Genomic DNA, 21,856 nt, shown 5'->3' with positions numbered 1-21,856 from the left:
TGTAGCCGTTATCTCCATCAAAATAGTACTAGTTCTTCGATATTCACACAAATTTTCTTCAAATCCATAACTTGGTCATATTCTTCTTAACGTTCCGCTACTTCTGCATTACATTTAATCTTAAACGTGTGTGGCGTTCGTGCACTGTAAAATGTTCTTCTTTTGTCCTTCCAGTTTAACTGGCATACATCACCACATCGAAACTTCATATATTCTCGCAGTGTGGAGACGTCGAGCACCTTTATTGTGGGTCAAAAGACGGCTTTTATCTTGTGGAAACTGATAAAAGATTTGACTGTCGTGGAACGGTACGTAATTATGTATCAGTAGTAGCTGAACGTTTTAGGTCCGTTACGCAGCAGTAAGAAAGAAAACACGAGTGTATTATCTAACACCGTTATTCTTAAACAATAAGATTGCTAGATATCAGTTTTTATTGCAGGTGATTCTCGATGTATCAATGACCATGATAGCTGACTGCTTAGCGTGACAGAATGTCAGTCCTAAAGGTCCGGGTTCGATTCCCAGCTCGGTCGCGGACATTACCCGCTTAGGGATGGCGTGTTGTGTGGACTTGATCATCATCATATCATCCTAATCGACGTTACGTATCCTTGTGCACTTTGATTTTGTATACAGTTAGATTCAATGTAAGAAAAAGTTATTCATTTGCTTGGTAGTAATAAACTCATAGATTGAACTTTTATGATATTTGGCTATAATACAGTTTCTTTTGCAAAGCACTTTGAGGAAACCAAGTGTTGATTATCGTTGTAAACACAAAAGAAAAAATGCTGATCTCACTACTGGTTTCAGTAGTTGAAAATTTGGCTTCGTGCACGCTGATCTACACTCCTGGAAATGGAAAAAAGAACACATTGACACCGGTGTGTCAGACCCACCATACTTGCTCCGGACACTGCGAGAGGGCTGTACAAGCAATGATCACACGCACGGCACAGCGGACACACCAGGAACCGCGGTGTTGGCCGTCGAATGGCGCTAGCTGCGCAGCATTTGTGCACCGCCGCCGTCAGTGTCAGCCAGTTTGCCGTGGCATACGAATCTCCATCGCAGTCTTTAACAATGGTAGCATGCCGCGACAGCGTGGACGTGAACCGTATGTGCAGTTGACGGACTTTGAGCGAGGGCGTATAGTGGGCATGCGGGAGGCCGGGTGGAAGTACCGCCGAATTGCTCAACACGTGGGGCGTGAGGTCGCCACAGTACATCGATGTTGTCGCCAGTGGTCGGCGGAAGGTGCACGTGCCCGTCGACCTGGGACCGGACCGCAGCGACGCACGGATGCACGCCAAGACCGTAGGATCCTACGCAGTGCCGTAGGGGACCGCACCGCCACTTCCCAACAAATTAGGGACACTGTTGCTCCTGGGGTATCGGCGAGAGCCATTGGCAATCGTCTCCATGAAGCTGGGCTACGGTCCCGCACACCGTTAGGCCGTCTTCCGCTCACGCCCCAACATCGTGCAGCCCGCCTCCAGTGGTGTCGCGACACGCGTGAATGGAGGGACGAATGGAGACGTGTCGTCTTCAGCGATGAGAGTCGCTTCTGCCTTGGTGCCAATGATGGTCGTATGCGTGTTTAGCGCCGTGCAGTTGAGCGCCACAATCAGGACTGCATACGACCGAGGCACACAGGGCCAACACCCGGCATCATGGTGTGGGGAGCGGTCTCCTACACTAGCCGTACACCACTGGTGATCGTCGAGGGGACACTGAATAGTGCACGGTACATCCAAACCGTCATCGAACCCATCGTTCTACCATTCCTAGACCGGCAAGGGAACTTGCTGTTCCAACAGGACAATGCACGTCCGCATGTATCCCGTGCCACCCAACGTGCTCTAGAAGGTGTAAGTCAACTACCCTGGCCAGCAAGATCTCCGGATCTGTCCCCCATTGAGCATGTTTGGGACTGGATGAAGCGTCGTCTCACGCGGTCTGCACGTCCAGCACGAACGCTGGTCCAACTGAGGTGCCAGGTGGAAATGGCATGGCAAGCCGTTCCACAGGACTACATCCAGCATCTCTACGATCGTCTCCATGGGAGAATAGCAGCCTGCATTGCTGCGAAAGGTGGATATAGACTGTACTAGTGCCGACATTGTGCATGCTCTGTTGCCTGTGTCTATGTGCCTGTGGTTCTGTCAGTGTGATCATGTGATGTATCTGACCCCAGGAATGTGTCAATAAAGTTTCCCCTTCCTGGGACAATGAATTCACGGTGTTCTTATTTCAATTTCCAGGAGTGTATTATGTGGGTATACGCACAGCTCTAAAAGATTTCCTGCTGTGAATGTATGATCGTTAATTTGCAAACTATGTTCTCCGCTTTTCTGGCTTGTTTGAAATGAAACTCTGTATCATTACTGTAACTGATTACGAAATAAAAAATGTCTTTCTCTGCTTTAGTCTTTGAAATGCACTGAAAATTACCCTTATTACATGCACAGAAAGTACAGTATGCAATCCTTGCCAGACATAAAAGCTGCAGTAGAGTTTTTTTTATATTTGAACACTATTGATATCCTCGGCTAAGCATGTAACTTAATATTATTAGCCAGACCATATTATCAACACAGCAGTCTTTAATTTCATGTAAGTAAAGTTTTAACTCTCTGATTTAAGTAAATTATTTACGTCACGAATCTTGTGTTACCAGTTGCCCATGTCCATTGGAAAATGACGTAATAAAATATACAATTCTCCATTGTGGTCTCCGGGAAGTTGAAAGCAATAATTTTAATGTAAAATTATCTGCCCGCTTAGTCGCGGGAACAATGCTATCATTCAATTATAGTTTGAATTTGCTGCTGCAACGGCTCCCGCGATCGTGGCGCAGCACTACGTCACAAAAATTCCAAATTCGCTGAAAAGGGCTAAAAATGTGGGATGAAATACTCGGCAAGCGAGCTAAAATTAATACAAGTATTTTTTTTAAATTCCTGTAGTGCGAATTGACATATAAATCTATATTCAGAATTAGCGTAAAATTCTAAGTAGACACCTTCTTTATACAGCAGTGCCCAATGTCGTAATTCCCGATGAGAAAGCAAATGAAAGTGTACTAAGGGTTCGAGAGACCGTCACAAGCTCTTACAACATTCACGGCTACTAGAAGACAGAGAGAGTAATGTTTAAGCCTCCGCTATCTATGAGCAATTTAATATGATAATATATATGTAAATCTTTGTTATATTTTTAACTATCATCGTTGGGAATTGACACAGAATTCATCAACCGACCACGGCATAACAGCCCGGGTAATTATAAAGTCTGTCTGCGTCGGTTTCCACACTCGCCGACCACGGACGTTATTTGCAAAATTGTCATTCATAATGTTATACAAACATAAAAATGCAAAATGATTATTTCTTATATACACAATCAACATAATCGATAACTGGTCATACAGAAATGAAATATTAGAACACAAATATTTTTTGCATATATTACACAGATTCTTTTAATGTCTTGCCCGGAGACGACGCAATGTACCTTGGCAGCATATGACTGGCATTTGTAAATATTTGGCAATATGATGCCATTGGCGTCAACACAGTCACTGTATATCACATTATGTTTGGTACACAATGCTTACTTTGTTCAGTCTGTAACACGGTAGTCTATTTGCACTGACGGATGCTTTACCAAGCGGTGTATGTCTCCCCTCTACTTTGCGAGATGACCGTGTGCGAAGTCCCAGGATCACTGCAGTTATGGCTCCCCCAATCCGGGGTGTGTGCGTTCAGGAAACCTGGGAAAACTGCGCTGGATCCGTGGTCATCTCGCTTGCTTTGCAGTTTGACTCAGTTCTGTTGGTCTCCGAATGAAGTTCGACACTTGTCAAGTGTTCACAATCGATGCACAAATCACGAAAGTTATTCGTTACAAATGAAAATTTCAGTCTTTTTCGAAAATGTGTATTTATGAAATTTCACATCAATGGTAATATTCAAGTTTATGCTTTGGGGAAAGCATAATATTAATCATTAAATAATTTAATAGTAGAGTTATGACCTTGCCTCGCAATTGTACATTGTAAACGTTCCACCGTGGCAATGTACTCTTGCAAGTTTATGTTGAGTAACAGTTCTGACACTAAATGTATCTGGGTTTTCTGTTTTGATGCTAGTCAATTCTCAGGATGAGCATTACTGCAAAGGGATATTAATTCTAAAGCATCATGTCAGGGTGAAAAGCACTAAATAAATTACTTTTTCTTTCTTAACAGCATGTGGGCAGAGTGGGTTCTTCCTTGGCTCGGGTATGAGGTAGAATGAAACAGCATTTTTAGATAAGATAACTTTTATTGAAAGTTTTGTACAACTGTTTGCTTACTCAATTGTTCTTGCTGGGAGAGCGGCAGCTGTGTCGTTGCGAAGCCTCTGCTGTGGCAGCGGCGGCGTCTGATTACGCCTGGCGGTGTGTACATCGGGTCGCCGTATCACCCAGTTGACTGGAGACGTACCTCGTGCGGTGACCCGTTTAATTATTGAGAGCGAAGTCGTGCATCGGATGGTGATACCTTGGATGTGGCGTCCCAGTACTTCTCTTCTCTAAGCGGCCGCGTGTGTTGTGCGTCGGCCAGCTGAGCGGCGCGACGGGGGAAGGTCAGTGTCCCGGACTCGAACAACGGACTCCCGCTTGCCAGTCTTCGGCTGTCAGGTCTTCATCCCAGCTCACAAGTGACTGCTGATGTGAGGCCGTCTCCTTCCCGTCCTCACGAGTCACCCGGGTACGTAATAATCAGTCTTCAAATACCTTCTAACTTCTTTCTTCTGGCGGCTAGGCTGCTGCTTGCTATTCCATTACAGCGGCGGACTTGGTGCTTCTGTGTACGATGTAGTCTCTTCCTGCATGACGGTCTTCAGCTCCAAAACTGAACAGAAAACTACTACTGCTCTCCTTGTCGGGCCCTCTGCGTCTCGCGTATTTATTCACTTCAGTTCACTGGAGGTGAACGACTTCACTGTCATTGCCTCTTCTGTCACGTTGAAAAGCTTCTCGAAAAATCTTCTTAACGTCGGTCAATGGCTCTTGGAATGTAGGTGAGGGCCGCTGCTCACATGTGACAACTGAGAAACACGGGAACCGGTCGAGCGATGTCCTGACGGCTGAATCGACAGTGTCCGCTTATGTGGGGAGGGTGATGGCTTCTCCTGAACTTGCTGACTTCACGGTCATTGTCTCTTCTGCTCTGCCCGTTGTTTGCCAGTATGTAACTCTCTACACTAAACCAAGTTTTTCATTTATTTTTTTAATTTGTACTTCACTTTGATTTCACTAATTTATTTACTTATCTTAAGTACCACCCAACGTTTGCTAAAACGAAGAAAACCTCTAACATATAGTGTCTAACAAGTTAATAGTTTGGATTCATAATTTGAATGAATTGAAGTGTTTGTCACTCGACGTAAGTTCGTATTACAGATATCATTCTGCTGTTTAGTTCATCAACACTGAAGTTTAATGTTCGACGAAATGTAGACGATGACGTTGGACGGTGCGTGCGGTGGGGTGAGGTAGATGTCGTGTCCCGGAGCGTCGGCTGGTTAACACGATCTATCAGCTACCTGCGGGATTGACGCCTCGTCCCCGCCGTAGCAGCGACAGTGTGGCGGTTGTTGGCGCGTGCCCAATCGCCAGCTGAGCCGGACCGGTCAGCTGTTGTGGCGTGTTGCGTATGTTTTTCCCGCGATCACCTGACCTGCTTCTCTGCACGGATCTCCGTCGAAATACAAGTAACAAACATTCCTCCACAGTGTACTATTTTTAAGCATACACATTATAAGCTGTGGGAATGTAATGCAATTTGATTAATCAGCGTTTATTGTCCAGTCAGCCGTCGTTTCTCTGCTTTCCACTGAATATGTTGGCGTGATAACGATTTTTATGGCCTGACAACTGAACTGAACTGTGACAGTGCTATTCACATTTTATTGCGCACAAATTGCACTACACACTTTTATGTCGTTCTCACGGTCAAGGCGCTGCCAGAGCGTCTCTCAATATCCGAAATCATTTCGGTTCACACACACTAATTATTGCGGCCGAGCGATGTTTATTGTTAACATCTTCGAACGGATCACTACCTACTCTCTTACACGAAGTAAGTTTATTATTGTTTGAGCACTGGGTTATGACAGTTTGTAACTCAACATTTAATTTACTTCATTGTATATTTTGGTGCAGTTCCACAAGCCACTGTCTGTCCCTTCTACACACAATATTCCGTCTGTTCCATTAAGTTTCGGGTGTGCAGCCGCAAGAAATCTCCTTCTTCTTCTAATTCCGTCTGTTTGCTAGGTTGCATATGCGCACACAGTCGATCGGGAATGCATGTTAACCCTTCGTTACACAATTACTTTCAGTTATGTTGCGTCTTTATACTTACGAGGTGCATTCAAGTTCTAAGGTCTCCGATTTTTTTTCTAATTAACTACTCAACCGAAATCGATGAAACTGGCGTTACTTCTCGACGTAATCGCCCTGCAGACGTACACATTTTTCACAACGCTGATGCCATGATTCCATGGCAGCGGCGAAGGCTTCTTTAGGAGTCTCTTTTCACCACTGGAAAATCGCTGAGGCAATAGCAGCACGGCTGGTCAATGTGCGGCCACGGAGAGGGTCTTTCATTGTTGGAAAAAAGCCAAAAGTCACTAGGAGACAGGTCAGGTGAGTAGGGAGCATGAGGAATCACTTCAAAGTTGTTATCACGAAGACACTGTTGCGTAACGTTAGCTCGATGTGCGGTTGCGTTGTCTTGGTGAAACAGCACACGCGCAGCCCTTCCCGGACGTTTTTGTTGCAGTGCAGGAAGGAATTTCTTCTTCAAAACATTTTCGTAGGATACACCTGTTACCGTAGAGCCCTTTGGAACGCAATGGGTAAGGATTAAGCCCTCGCTGTCCCAGAACATGGACACCATCATTTTTTCAGCTCTGGCGGTTAACCAAAATTTTTTTGGTGGTGGAGAATCTGTGTGCTTCCATTGAGCTGACTGGCGCTTTGTTTCTGGATTGAAAAATGGCATCCACGTCTCATCCATTGTCACAACCGACGAAAAGAATGTCCCATTCATGCTGTCGTTGCGCGTCAACGTTGCTTGGCAACATGCCACACGGGCAGCCATGCGGTCGTCCGTCAGCATTCGTGGCACCCACCTGGATGACACTTTTCGCATTTTCAGCTCGTCATGCAGGATTATGTGCACAGAACCCACAGAAATGCCAACTCTAGAGTCGATCTGTTCAACAGTCATTCGGCGATCCCCAAAAACAATTCTCTCCACTTTCTCGATCATGTAGTCAGACCGGCTTCTGCGAGCCCGAGGTTGTTTCGGTTTGTTGTCACATGATGTTCTGTCGCACCCACGAACGCACTTTCGACACATCCGTAACTCCATCACCACATGTCTCCTTCAACTGTCGATGAATTTCAATTGGTTTCACACCACGCAAATTCAGAAAACGAATGATTGCACGCTGTTCAAGTAAGGAAATTGTCGTCATTTTAAGTATTTCAAACAGTTCTCATTCTCGCCGCTAGCTGTAAAATTCCATCTGCCATACGGTGCTGCCATCTCTGGGACGTATTGACAATGAACGCAGCCTCATTTTAAAAAAATGCGCATGTTTCTATCTCTTTCCAGTCCGGAGAAAAAAATCGGAGGCCTTAGAACTTGAATGCACCTCATAAAATGTTCATTCCACTTTTCATAACATTGTTACAATGCATAAATGACTTTTTACAATTACTTTAATGTGTGACGTCATACATTTCTCTTTCGGCGTAGCTTGCTGCGTTATCACTCATCCAATAAACAGATCTCATCATGTGCATATCAGCTGTACTTGGGCATATTTCCCAATAAATACTTTATTTGGTGAGAGAATTTGCATGAATAATCTGTCCTATGGGACTGCAGTGTAGTTTCCGTGTAAAATGAAGTAATCCCCATAACGCGCAGTTAACGCTAAAAGACGTGTACAAAATACACAGGCTTCAATTGAAGCATTTGTACATATAAAGTGTACATCACATAAAAAGTTTTCGATTCTTACTGAATTTATTTCAGTGTCGCTCTCAAATCATTATTGGTGGTAACACTGATATACATAATCATTCTATGACTCAAAGTTACTTTTATTTAAATAGAGGCTTTCTCAGGGCTTTACTTTAACCTAACACACTGAAATCTATTATAGTACTATATGGAAATTAATCATCAATTATCTGTACACACTGTAATGAAAAATGACTCATGAAATTTTCCAATGATTTCTAAACAAGAAATTCTTCACTGCTTGATGAGCATGAGATATTTTTACTGACACTAATCTCTCTGTAAGCTAGTCTTCATCTTACGTGAAGCTGAATAATAATTTTTTTATTGATGACTTGTCGAGCAACAGCATTGTCGTATTCGCTCATCTAGATTTTCCGGGCGTCTTCTTACGGGTACAATAATTTCGTTGATGTCCCGTGCGCTTAATACCGGTCGAATTTTTCCATTCGCTTTCGTCACTGCTGCAAGACGTCTGCTATACGGTGAGAGAGAGAGTTCGATGATGTCCCACTCTAAAATCTTTCGGATCTCTTTCGCCACTGTCTCACTTCTCGACCATAGGATGGAGTAAGACACTCGACAGTAAGTTTTGTGGGTCGTCACGTCTATATGATAGTTGTCACGCCTAATTACCATCGTATATTCTGACAGCAGCTGCGTTAGCTGTTGTTTTTGCATAGGAGTGAGACTTTCTGATTGCTGAACTTTATTCTGGAATGCATCTACATTTCCTTCAAAACCATTACTTTCCTTGTTGGGATAGTAAAAACCCGTTGTTCGTCAATTATTATTAAATTGCAGTACACACAGGTTCCTACACCTGAGGCTGGCCAGAGTGGCCGAGCGGTTCTAGGTGCTACAATCTGGAACCGCGCGACCGCTACGGTGGCAGGTTCCAATCCTGCCTCGGTCATGGATGTGTGTGATGTCCTTAGGTTGGTTAGGTTTAAGCAGTTCTAAGTTCTAGGGGACTGATGACATAAGAAGGTAAGTCCAATAGTGCTCAGAGCCATTTTAACCATTTGAACCTACACCTGATATTTATCCTGTTACGACATGGCACAAGTACCTTTTTTTGGTTGCATCATTGACAGTTCAACTCTTCTGCCTATATTAATTATGTTTAGCTTTCCTGCGGAGAGGTCGATCACTGCGAACCTCTCACGGAGAAAATCTACTCCCAGTACGCAGGCACCCTAAACCCCTTAACAACAAGGAACCAGCTCACTGTGGCTTCGCCCTCTGTGCAAATTTCTACCTTCACCTGGTGCTTAATTAGCTGGCTCTGTGCGCTTATGGCTCCAGACACCTTGCAGTTGTTCACTGGGAAAGTCGGGATACTTCGTCCCTTCCCAAATGATTTAAACAGTTCTGCACTCATCACACTGACCGAAGCACCTGTGTCAATGATTACGTTTACTGTAATATCATAGATTCTTGCTTCTATGATTGCTTGAATGCCTTCATTATTATTCATTTAACATTCGTGCGTGGTCCCGGCGGAGCTTCGAGTCCTCCCTCGGGCATGGGTGGGTGTGTCTGTCCTTAGGATAATTTAGATTAAGTAGTGTGTAAGTTTAAGGACTAATGACCTAAGCAGTTGAGTCCCATAAGATTTCACACACATTTGAACATTTCTGAATATTAATGCAGTTCTGTCAGGAGATCATGCTTCATACTAATTCCTTCATTGTAACGCAGCATGTTGATTCCAGGTATACTATCATTTGTGGTGCTCTCACTCCCCTCCACTGGAACATAGACGGAGAGCATATCGTGGCCCAGTCTAGTTTGTTGAACTATTTTCGTGCGAGGTACTGGGACGGTTGTTGCCGTGACCTCTATAATATGAACATTTTGATTTGCAGGCGGCCACGGCTGCGCGATGGGCGCGTTTTGCTTCGGTGGTCTGCTGTTATCATACCTATCATTATTTTGGCGGTCTTGGTTTAGTCGGGGATGATGATTCCAGTTACAGCTATTTTCTTTATAATTACCATACCACTGGCCTCACGCATTTTGCGAGCAGTTGGCCCCGGCTTGTCCGGAATCATATCGCTCGTCAGATGTACGTTTTCTTATGAATTGACGGCTGACCATAACCATTTTGATATCTGTTGTTGCTACTACTCTGCGGATATTCACGCCGTTTACCATCACCCCCACCATTTCCATGTTTTTGGTTCGTTGCGTTATTACTTCTATCTCGCGTGTTCACGCACTGACTTCACTTCTCCCTGTATTAGGTCTGTCGAATCTAGTACTGACGGGAAATGTCCCATATAAGTTTCGGGAACGTGTATCAGCTTTTTCTTAATGTTGGTATGTAGATGAGATTTAAGTAGCCTAATCATGTGTCTCGACGATAGAGGTTCGTCCCAACAGCGCGTCTTGTTCATGTATTTTTCTAAATATCGTCTTACATTTCCAATAATAAGGTTGAGGATTATACGTCTCTTTCCCAAGCCTTTCTTGGATGCAGGGTCTCCAATATTTTGCTAAAAATGCCTTCACAAATTGCGCATATGTCATGCAGCTGTCCGCTTCTTCAGCGTCCCATAATGCTGCGTCACCACGAATGTAGGGCACGACATAGCGTATTTTCTGCACCTCTTGCCATGCGTTTGGCAAGACGTTTCTGAAACTTTTGATAAACAGTACCGGATGTACGGACTTCCGTTCAGTAGCGAAAGTTTGGAATTGTCTATTTATAACTAGACTTTCCGCAACTAATATTTTTGAGTTGTACGCATTTGCGCCTGGTGCAGAGGCTGCCTCCTCCGAACTGGAGCTGCCGCTTCTTGCATTATCGAACGAAGATTCCTCACTATTACGTTGCACATATGTCTGTGCGTTACCAAAACATTGCTTACAGGCGACACACTTTCATTTTCTACACGTTTTCTGGTACCAACTAAACCTTTTTCTGATATCCACTTCATCTGCCAGTGGGGAATATCATCACTTAATATTTGTTTAATAGTTTGAACATCACTCTGTACCTTGCTGTTTATTACAGCGCTAAAAGTTTCAGAGTCCTTATCGGCAAAAGCTTATTTCAATTTTGAACCAGTCTTATTCTCAATTTGACTGTCTTTCGATTCTAGCCAAGAATTAAACTCAATCTCAATTTTAGTCACTTATTCGTTCAGTTTTTGTTCGACAAGCTGTGTAGAATGTAATTCTAATTTTTCTATTCGGTTAGCTAAAATATGCATTCCCCCAGAGAGACGCTTGGCTCTAAATCGATCTCAGTGAACACTAAGAAGAAAATCTACAACACAGTGATTTGCCCAGCAGTAACGTACGGTTCGGAAACATGCAACACGACTAAGCGAGAAAGGTAAAAACTGTTAATATTTTAAAGAAGAGTAATGAAGAAGATATGGGGAACAGTTTTAGATGACGGAGAATGGAGGAGGATGAATAACGAGGAAATCTACCTTCTGATGGGACAACCAACTATCCTACAGGGGGGGGGGGGGGGGAGGCAGACAGGCGAAGACGGCACTAGCGTGGAAACCAAACACCAAACGCCCCATTGGACGACCAAGGCAGCGCTGGATGGACGACCTGGCGAAGGACCTAGTAGCCCTGGGAGCTGGAGACACCTGGAGGAACCGGGCACAAATCAGGAAGGAATGGAGGCTGTTTGTGGAAGCAGCGCGTGATCTGCAGGGCCTGTTATCGCAGAATATCTATCTTGCTAAAATGCCAATTTCATCTACAGTGCTAGTGTTCGCTAACTGCAGATTATTTATTTGCGCAGTCAACTCCTGTACAGCCATAGGTATTGACTCATATGTTTATTTCATGTTTGCAATCTCCTTTCTAAGGACTGTACTACTTGTTAGTCACGCTCCACTTGCTGTGCAAGAAAACTTTCGATGTTTTCATCTTTTTCTGATTGATGACAGAGAAAGGCTTCCAATTGCTTGTCCTTTTGCGCTTGCTGGCGGTCCCGCTCAGCCTGATGTTGCGCGAACTTCGCTCGATAATTCGGCATGCTCTCTAACATGGCCTGAATCGAATATCCACCAGGCAGATTACCAATATCTGATTCCTACTCTGCTGGTGATTGTACTACTCGTTTTTCTACGTCTTCTTGGGCACTGGTGGACTGTGGCACCACTTCCTGTGCCCCAGCCCCTACAGTTTCAAATGGTATTTCCTCAAACAGACTGCTTGTGCTGTCTATAGCACTCGCTTCCACATTTACAACACTTTTGTTCTTTGGGGTCTGCCGTGCAAAATATGTCTATTCGTATCCTTACGTATTTCAGCAAGTTCCCCATATCGGTGTATGACGTTGAAGTCCATAACGTTGAGATAAAATACAAACAACTTACATATCAATGTAGCAGGATACTATACAGAAATAATTTACTACATTGGTTGGTTGCTGTTCACCAATATCCATGTTGCCTGTGCGTTGACTACGCATTTTGACCATATTTATGGTTGGAGACAGTTTCTATTAACTTACTCGTTGCACACAAAATATATGAACTTGTACACAATACACCACACAATGAAAAATTCTGTCTACACTCAAACTCTGTCCTGTCAGAAGCAACTATCCTTAAACTACACACACAACACTAGTGACATGAGATGACTTCACTGAAATTAGTACTCCACTAACAGGACAACTACACTGTATTCTTACCGTTAATTTGTATCGTTCTGGGTTCGGCTGCCCCAGGACTATGTTGTTGTTACCATGTCTCTGTAAATTCGGGCTCTACTCGTTCGGTTTGCTCGCAGTGGTGTGGTTTTCATGAAAGAATTTTACTTGCATTAATACATAGCATTTTTTACAAAATACATATGTACATTTATCAATCAACACACATATACAACATATTCTGAAAGAAAAATCACAAAATTGTTAGTAAACTTTCGTAGCCACTACTCTTTCGTGACCCACGCATCTGAGCGCCTTGTTCTTACGCATCCTCGTGCTCTTTTATTATATATTCAGTTTCACTGAATGTAAAAGAATGTTATTCATTTTCCTGGTAGTAATAAAATCATGAATTGAACTTTTATGATCTTTGGCTGTAATACAGTTTATATCGAAAGCACTTTAAGTCAGGCAAATTGGAATTATTTATTAATGCCTTCAGCTGCTGAAAGGCGTTGATATATATCAACGGGGACAGGTGAGAATGTGAACCGAACGGGACTCGAATTCGGGATCTCCTGCTTACATGGCCGAGGCTATATCCATCTGAGCCGCTGAAGGCACAAAGGATAGTGCGACTGCAGGGAATATCTCGCGCACGCCTAACGTGAGACCCACATTCTCACCTTATATGTCCACACACTACATTCGTAGTGTCCCGACCCAACTCACTCGTTACTCGTGGAAGACGTTCTTACCAAGTCCCGTAAGAGTTCAGGTAGTATGTATGCATCCGCACAGAAGAGGAATGTCACGGCCGGTATTGCCAGAACGATGTTCCTATATGGATATGGTGCCTGTTCTTTCGGACACGTACATAAAGAACGGACAACATATTGATATAAGTATAGTAAGTAAACCAAGTGTTGCTTATCGTTGCAAACACAGAAGATAAAATGCAGTTCTCACTACTGGTTTATGAAGTAGAAAATTTAATTTTGTGCGCTCTGATCTATACAACACTAAAAGATTTCCTGCTGTGAATGTATGATCGTTAATTTTAAAAACTATGTTCTCCTAACTCTGATCTGGCTTGTTAGAAATTAATAACTGTATCATTACTGTAACTGATTACGAAATTAAACATGTCTTTCTCTATTTAAGTCTCCGAAATGCTCTGAAAATTACTGTTATTACACGCACAAAAGTTACAGTATGCAATGCTTGCCAGAAATAAAAGCTGCAGTGGATTTTCTTTTATTTGACCACTGTTGATTGTCACGGCTAGAACGAGGGCATGAAACTTAATACCATTAGCCAGACCAGATTTCAACACAGCAATCTTTGATCTCCTACAAATACAGTTTTAACTCTCTGATGTACATAAATCATTTACGTAATTAATCTTGTAGTAGCAGTTCCCCATGTCCATCTGAAAATGACATAATAGAGTCTGCAATTCTCCATTGCGGTCTCCAGGAAGCTCAAAGCAGTAATTTTAATGCAGAATTACCTGCCCGTTTAGTTGCGGGAAAACTGCTTTCATTCAATTATAGTTTGAATATGCCGAGGCAGCGGCTCCCGCGATCGTGGCGCAGCACTGCCTCACAAAAAATGCTAAATTCACGGAAAAGGGCTAAAAATTTTGGATGAAATACTGGGGAAGTGCGCTAAAAACTATTGTAAGTATTTTTAAAAAATGTGGTTTCCTAATTAAGAAAACACAGTTGATATCCGGGTCAACCACGGCGCCATCTGGTTTCCCCTCTCAAGATGACGTGTTTAGGTCTTATATATATATATATATATATATATATATATATATATATATATATATATATATATATGTGTGTGTGTGTGTGTGTGTGTTAGGTTAGGCGGTTAGTGTTTAACGTCCCGTCGACAACGAGGTCATTAGAGACGGAGCCCAAGCTAGGCTTAGGGAAGGATTGGGAAGGAAATGGGCCGTGCCCTTTCAAAGGAACCATCCCGGCATTTGCCTGAAACGATTTAGGGAAATCACGGAAAACCTAAATCATAAATCAGGATGGTTGGAGACGGGATTGAACCGTCGTCCTCCCGAATGCGAGTCCAGTGTGCTAACCAATGCGCCACCTCGCTCGGTATATATATATATATATATATATATATATACAATTACATTGCCTGCGTATGCTTCCACACTAGCCGACCACAGACGTCATTTACAAAATTGACATACATAATATTATACAAACATAATAATGCTAAGTGATTATTTCTTTTATACAGTATCCTCATAATCGATAACTGCCATGAAATATAAGAACACAGATAAATGTTTTTTTTTGTATATATTTCACAGATTTTACTAATGTCTTGCCCGGAGACGTCACAACCGCAACAGAATGTCAAACTGAAGCACCCGGGTTCGATTCCCGGCTGCGTCGGAGATTTTTTCCGCTCAGGGACTGGGTGTTGTGCTGTCCTAATCATCATCATTCCATCCCCATCGACGAGCAAGTCGCCGAAGAGGCGTCAAATCGAAAGACTTACGCCCGGCGATCGGTATACCCGACGGGAGGACCTAGTCACACGACATTTACATTTACCAGTTATATTCCATATAACTGAGTTACTGATAATCCTTTTTGGATACCTTAACCCCTGATAGGACGTAATAACACTGTATTTGAAAGCAGAGAAATGCACACTCGTTTTTAACATCTCAATTATGAACAATCCGTGACCAGAGAACATCAATTTACACAGAACAAGTATTGAAATTCTAGGCAGATTAAAACTGTGTGCCGGACCGAGACTGGAAATAGTGACCTTTGCCGATCGCGGGCAAGTTCTCGACTACATAAGCTACCCAAGCGTGACTCACGACCTGTCCTCACAGCTTTAATTCCGCCAGTACCTCGTCTCCTACCTCTCAAAGTTCACAGAAGCTCTCCTGCGAACCTTGTGGAACTAGCACTCCTGGAAAAAAGGATATTACAGAGACGTGACTTAGCCACAGCCAGGGAGATATTTCCAGAATTTTTTGCTCTGCAGCGGAGAGTGCGCCGATAGGAAACTTCCTGGCAAATTAAAACTGCGTGACGGACTCGAGTTCGAGTCCCAGTCCGACACACGGTTTTAATCTACCTGGAAGTTTCCTATCAGCGCACTCTCCGCTGCAGAGCGAAAAATTTCATTTTGGAAACAGCCAAGTGTCTGTCGCATAAAGCGCCCACTCCTAAACCTTAGCTCTCTCAGTAAAATTGATAGAAATGTGATATAAATTAGTGTGTGATATAAATTGCGATTTGTTTCAAGAAGTTAGCTGCCTAGCTTTCTATTTTTTTGATAACTAGTTTATGTAACTTGCTAGGAAATAACTAAATAAATGATGCTCGTAACCCTTCAGAAAGAGTATCGCGTCTTACGTTTAACTATCTCAAAAAAACATTCGTTTCACTTACCATTTTTTAACTTCCCGAGAAAAATAACTGATCTGAAATCACTTGTATACTTGACATCTCTCGGACATTTTATTAAATACAGTAAATATTGCTATGATAACATATATATATATATATATATATATATATATATATATATATATATATATATATACGCTCCTGGAAATTGAAATAAGAACACCGTGAATTCATTGTCCCAGGAAGGGGAAACTTTATTGACACATTCCTGGGGTCAGATACATCACATGATCACACTGACAGAACCACAGGCACATAGACACAGGCAACAGAGCATTCACAATGTCGGCACTAGTACAGTGTATATCCACCTTTCGCAGCAATGCAGGCTGCTATTCTCCCATGGAGACGATCGTAGAGATGCTGGATGTAGTCCTGTGGAACGGCTTGCCATGCCATTTCCACCTGGCGCCTCAGTTGGACCAGCGTTCGTGCTGGACGTGCAGACCGCGTGAGACGACGCTTCATCCAGTCCCAAACATGCTCAATGGGGGATAGATCCGGAGATCTTGCTGGCCAGGGTAGTTGACTTACACCTTCTAGAGCACGTTGGGTGGCACGGGATGCATGCGGACGTGCATTGTCCTGTTGGAACAGCAAGTTCCCTTGCCGGTCTAGGAATAGTAGAACGATGGGTTCGATGACGGTTTGGATGTACCATGCACTATTCAGTGTCCCCTCGACGATCACCAGTGGTGTACGGCCAGTGTAGGACATCGCTCCCCACACCATGATGCCGGGTGTTGGCCCTGTGTGCCTCGGTCGTATGCAGTCCTGATTGTGGCGCTCACCTGCACGGCGCCAAACACGCATACGACCATCATTGGCACCAAGGCATAAGCGACTCTCATCGCTGAAGACGACACGTCTCCATTCGTCCCTCCATTCACGCCTGTCGCGACACCACTGGAGGCGGGCTGCACGATGTTGGGGCGTGAGCGGAAGACGGCCTAACGGTGTGCGGGACCGTAGCCCAGCTTCATGGAGACGGTTGCGAATGCTCCTCGCCGATACCCCAGGAGCAACAGTGTCCCTAATTTGCTGGGAAGTGGCGGTGCGGTCCCATACGGCACTGCGTAGGATCCTACGGTCTTGGCGTGCATCCGTGCGTCGCTGCGGTCCGGTCCCATGTCGACGGGCACGTGCACCTTCCGCCGACCACTGTCGACAACATCGATGTACTGTGGAGACCTCACGCCCCACGTGTTGAGCAATTCGGCGGTACGTCCACCCGGCCTCCCGCATGCCAACTATACGCCCTCGCTCAAAGTCCGTCAACTACACATACAGTTCACGTCCACGCTGTCGCGGCATGCTACCAGTGTTAAAGACTGCGATGGAGCTCCGTATGCCACGGCAAACTGGCTGACACTGACGGCGGCGGTGCACAAATGCTGCGCAGCTAGCGCCATTCGACGGCCAACACCGCGGTTCCTGGTGTGTCCGCTGTGCCGTGCGTGTGATCATTGCTTGTACAGCCCTCTCGCAGTGTCCGGAGCAAGTATGGTGGGTCTGACACACCGGTGTCAATGTGTCCTTTTTCCCATTTCCAGGAGTGTAAGTTTAAAATCTTATTATTGCGAAGTTGTTAACGTCATACCTTGCAATATCCTTTACATAGAGAAAAACTGCAAGTTATTTAAAAGAGCTTTTTAGTTGTATATATATGACAACTAAAAAGCTTTTTTAAATACCTTGCAGTTTTTCTCTATGTAAAGGATATTGCAAGGTATGACGTTAACAACTTCGCATTAATAAGATTTTAAACTTGTTATATCTATAAGAGAACAATTCATTAAAAAACCACCTTCAAGTAGCTACTTTGTACTAAAGCTAAAATAGTTGTCTCTCACCAGTAAATAACTTATATTACACCTGTCAGTTGTTACCATATGAATGTGAATAAGCCAGCACACAAACCTTTCATTGAAGGCAGCCCCCCCCCCACCAAAAAAAAAATTCCTTAGCTCGGTGAGGGAGTGACACGTGTAAAGGGGCCCAAAACACAATAGGCGCAACAGTTATTGGTGGTCTACAGGGCCACAGCAGATCAGCCCCAAACCTTCCATTACAAGTCACCACATCCACAAGTTACCCAAAACTAGAAGATGTAGCATGGGCGGTGCCTACATAGACTCTGAACCACAGAGACACGCGGGACCGACCCTAAATCACCCAATCGAGGTGTGAAAGAAAACGGCCCGAGCAAGAAGCAATTACCATGTTCCCGCGGACAGGCAAACGAAAACTGTGGTAGCAAGACCCCAACAAAAACCACTGGTTGAAGAAACTCATACATTTCCCTAGAACATATATGGATGTGAGGAGAGAGATGGCGGAGTTTTGAAATTACATATATTATGACTTTTGATGATATTAAGGTAAATACAGTGTTTGTTCTCTATTAAAATCTTTCATTTGCTAACTATCCCTATCAGTAGTTAGTGCCTTCAGTAGTTTGAATCTTTTATTTAGCTGGCAGTAGTGGCGCTCGCCGTATTGCAGTAGTTCGAGTAACGGAGATTTTTGTGAGGTAAGTGATTTCTGAAAGGTATAGTTTAATGTTACTCAGGGCCATTCTTTTGCAGGGATCTTTGATAGTCAGATTGCGTTGCGCTAAAAATATTGTGTGTCGGTTTAAGCACAGTCATGTATAAATTGTTCTAAGGGGACGTTTCAACAAAACTAACGAGGTTCCATTAAAAAAACGATTATTTGTGTTAAAAAACATTCTTCCGTGCATTTTTTTTATGGTTTGTATTAACCAATCACACTTGCCCCTCTCCTCACGTTCGTTCTGTGGAATCGATTCGTCAGTATTTGATGTGGTTTACGAAATATATCCAGCGGTAACGTTAGGTGACTCACTCTGTATATTCCACACTCCACCACAGCGCCGGGAACACGTTGCACTTCCAAATGCTCGTCAGAGCCAATCGTAGCCAATGCTTTCAACGGTCTATTAGCAGACATACGGTCCCACGCGCTCATCTCCTGCACCACGGCTTTTAAGCGCTTCATAAGCCACGTACATGCGGGTAAGGCAGACCTAGCCCCTGACAGCCAAGAGGTCGGGCAGAGCACTTGGCGAGCAGTTGACGACCCCCAACAACAGGGCCCCGCTCGCGCCACAATCTCTCTCGGTCACCGCCCAGTACGTACTACCAAAATCCAACAAGGCGCAAATGGGTTCGTGGTTAAGTGGAACCCAAATTGCGGACTTCCGAGCGGCAGGATGGACCTTTCGAAGAACTGCCACCCAAGTTAGGGGTGCTGCGTTAGCTGTGCAACAGTGCTGGTATCAGTGAGCAAGTGAACAGGTATCAGCGAACGTTCTCGCACCCGTAGACCAGGTTCCAGTCGACCACGCAGCTCAGACGCCCGTCTGGATCGTCGTACTGTAGCGGCAACAGTGGCAGATCGTACAGCTACAACACCACTGATAAGAGGGCTATAGAACCCAGATGTGTCGATATGAACTGTTGATAACCGGTTATTAACAGTGGGACAACAGGTACCCACACCTTCCGTCTTCTACTCACTCCATAGCATCGACGGTCACTGCTCGACGGGTGCCGTCAGAGGATCACTTGTAGAGCTGAATTTGGTATGGCTTTGTTCTTACAGTAGGTTTGAAACGCCTAGGAGGTTACAACAGTGCCGAGAGTTGTCGAGAACCTCATCCTGTAGCTGATTAGGCTCTGCCAACTGTCGAATTCCGCCGTGAATTGTGTTGGATTTCACGTCCCAAAGGAAGGATTGGCTTCAGTGACTCCGTTTGCACCACGCCCTGAGGCCTTTTCGTGTCGACTCCTAGCGGTGGCGAGTCTCAAGCTTTTTCCTAGAGCATACGTAAGACAACCGCGTAATTTTACTCTGGGTTTCGTGGCTTTGACCTCCATCGCGGAGGGATCAGAAGAAGGGGTGAACTGTGGGTAGGAGGAAACGTGACGATCTTGCCAATGCGTGACACGTCGACGGTGGTGTTGGTCAGAATTTTGATGCGATTTGGTGCCAGTGTGGCATCATTAACCCACGTTATAGTTCACGTAAACCTCTTAGCTGTAGCCATTTTTTCTCTCATGTCCCTCTACACCTTGCTGTTTGAAGTGTGCCGAGCCCGACAATGACGTCACGACGTGTCAGGCTTTTGCACCTTTACACAGTAAGTCTGCACGTACCTTAGTCCCAAATTTCAAACTTTGGAGTCGGAATTGGAATTTTTTTGAGCATATTCAGGTGTTGTATGAGGTCTTGATAATGTCACTCAAGCGTGACAAACCAAAGATTTTATTTGGCTACCTCCAAGAACAATATTCTTCCCAATGAATCAAAAATTACTATTAATGGCATACGGGTGTATATGTTGAATTGCACTGTCACAAATGTACCAGAGACTACCTGTCCCCAGGATCTTTATGGGCTATGTTAATAACTTGGACTCTACTAAACCATTATTTTAATGCGTGGTGTAGCATGTAAATTTGCTCATTGTTGGACGGGTTACTGTCGTAAGCGGTACATTCAGGTACGTTCTGCCATAATTTGTGAATAATGATGACATGGCATGGCTGCACTTTGTACTTCTTAGACCATTTCCTGATTAGTAATTTCACTGTTGTCTTCTGGTCTGAGGACGGTTCAAGTCGTATCGAATCCTCGCGTTAAATAAGTTAATGTAGTCACAATACCTCTGGATTCGGATTTGTTGTCCGACATTATTCTTACTTTGTCAATGATTAGGCACGGTTCACTGAAAGTACGCAGAAGAAAAAAGAATGATCAAAAAGCATCGCCGTTTATTTACGTGCTGGGACCAAACTGAAGGCAGACGTCTCACCACGCGGCGAGAGCACTCTGTTGCCTCATGAAAGCAGAAATTAGGGCTCTAAGAGAACCACAGTAAGCACAGGCGAGGGGAAGAAGAGAAACAACCCCAGCCATAACCGTCCAGCAATAGGGATGCGGCAGTTTTGGAGCACGAAAGTACCCCTTCCTTAGCGTTTCCGAGGAATGTGGCGAAGGGCATTTGCCGACATAATTCTGGGTTTTATCGCAGGAGTCGCTGAAATTGCCCCGCCCAGCTACGCCGGTATCGCCTCTGTAGCCCTCCCAATCGGGCTCCGAATCCTTTTAGTGGCCATCTCTTAGTCCGCGCCCCTGGGGGAGCGAGTGGGCACCGCAGCGAAGCGTTCCAACAAAGCTCTGCCGATCTGTTGGGGCTGGCTGCCGTAGCACCCTGGGCCTTGCAGTCTCAAGCGCCGTTATTAGGGCAATATCTCGCCCTGTCCTCTGACAGAGGAGCTACGAAACCAAAAGGAACGCTCTAAAAATATCGGTTAAAACTTCAGTAGAAGGCTTGCATTTTCTCCTGCTGATATCGGCAACATAAGCAAACATTTGTATAAACCTCTAGTTGTTTGTCAAAGGAGAAAAGGACAGAAATCGATCACGAAATCTGTCGTTAAATTGCAGAAGTCTTAGGTTTCAAATATTGGATAGTCATCTTCAGTTACAAAACTGGCGAATCAGAACAAATATAAAACTGTTGATAAAGACTCGTAAGTGCAAATATAAGCACTACATAATTTCATACGATATAACAGAAGGTGCCGTCTGCAATTCTGCATTGATTCGACAAGCACATTCATCTTCCACCTTCAGGCC

This window comes from Schistocerca cancellata, chromosome 5 (genome assembly GCF_023864275.1).
Source record: "Schistocerca cancellata isolate TAMUIC-IGC-003103 chromosome 5, iqSchCanc2.1, whole genome shotgun sequence".
Lineage (NCBI taxonomy): Eukaryota > Metazoa > Arthropoda > Insecta > Orthoptera > Acrididae > Schistocerca > Schistocerca cancellata.
This window is presented reverse-complemented; position numbering follows the sequence as displayed.